This window comes from Myotis brandtii, unplaced genomic scaffold (genome assembly GCF_000412655.1).
Source record: "Myotis brandtii unplaced genomic scaffold, ASM41265v1 scaffold483, whole genome shotgun sequence".
NCBI lineage: Eukaryota > Metazoa > Chordata > Mammalia > Chiroptera > Vespertilionidae > Myotis > Myotis brandtii.
Window position 1 is genome coordinate 2,025,464 of NW_005368456.1, and position 1,096 is coordinate 2,026,559.

A 1,096-nucleotide genomic window follows, 5' to 3' on the forward strand; every position below is an offset into this window, starting at 1 on the left:
ATCCACAGCCTTAAATACATCCTCATCATTGCAGTCAATTTCTTGAGGTTGGTCCTGGTGGGCGAAACTTGTTAGCAGCCTGGAACAAAGGAAAAGGATGGCAATTAACTTCATGATTTATCAGTCTCCCTCTGGGAGTTTCACCAAGAATTGGAAGCTAACTTGGAGGCTGATGTTAACCCTCTTCAGCCTCTTATCTCTTCTGTCTCTCCTCTCTCTGCCTTAGCACTTCAGGGTTCTGCCTGGCTTCCTGCTGCCCTCCACTATTTGTCCTCTTATGAAGGACAAATAATGGCTCTGATGGATTATCCAAGCAGATCTCAGGCTGGTCCATTACAACACTGGGTCGTTGACCTACTTGTTTGCATTTGGGAGGCATGTGTGAGCACATTTCCAGGAACTTGTACAGCTTTTTATAGCAAATCAGAGTACAATCCAATAAAGGAGGAGAGAAAAAAAGACACCATTAACCACCTGTTATTCCCTTTCCCAAATGACTTTCCCAAAGCTATTTATGAAGGTCACTGCATGTGACAACAATGCAACCATGAGCAGACCCCTTTCAATAAAATTTCTTTGCACTCCTGGAGAGCACATGCACAGGGACATAGTGAGTACAGGGAGTCTCACACAGGATATTGGCATGACTGAAAATAAAAAATGGGCGTCCTATCTGGTCTCTGGCCAAGCCAGCCTCCCTTCACTCAACTGGATCTGCTGTAGAAAGGAAAATGTTCCCAGGGTGGAGGAGACAGGGGAGAAACTTAAGGAGAGAAGGTTTGAGTGAAGCCTGCTTACCCTGTCTTTCCTTCTTGTTTCTGGTTTGGTGGACTTTATAGGGTTCTTTCATTCACCTAGCCTAATTGACCTTTCAGTCCCTACCTGGGGAAACAACCTTTCTTGGATAGGTGACCTTGATTAAAACACATAGCGCCAAGAAGGTGAGCAAACATATTAAGAACAGTATGCCATATACGCCAGGTCCCTTGAAACATATGCTGTGCAGATGTTTCTTTCCTGCAGCGACTGTGTCAAGCAGCAAGGATGGACCGGCTTCCGGCAAATTCCCCCTTTTTTGTTTTTTAAATGATAGCGC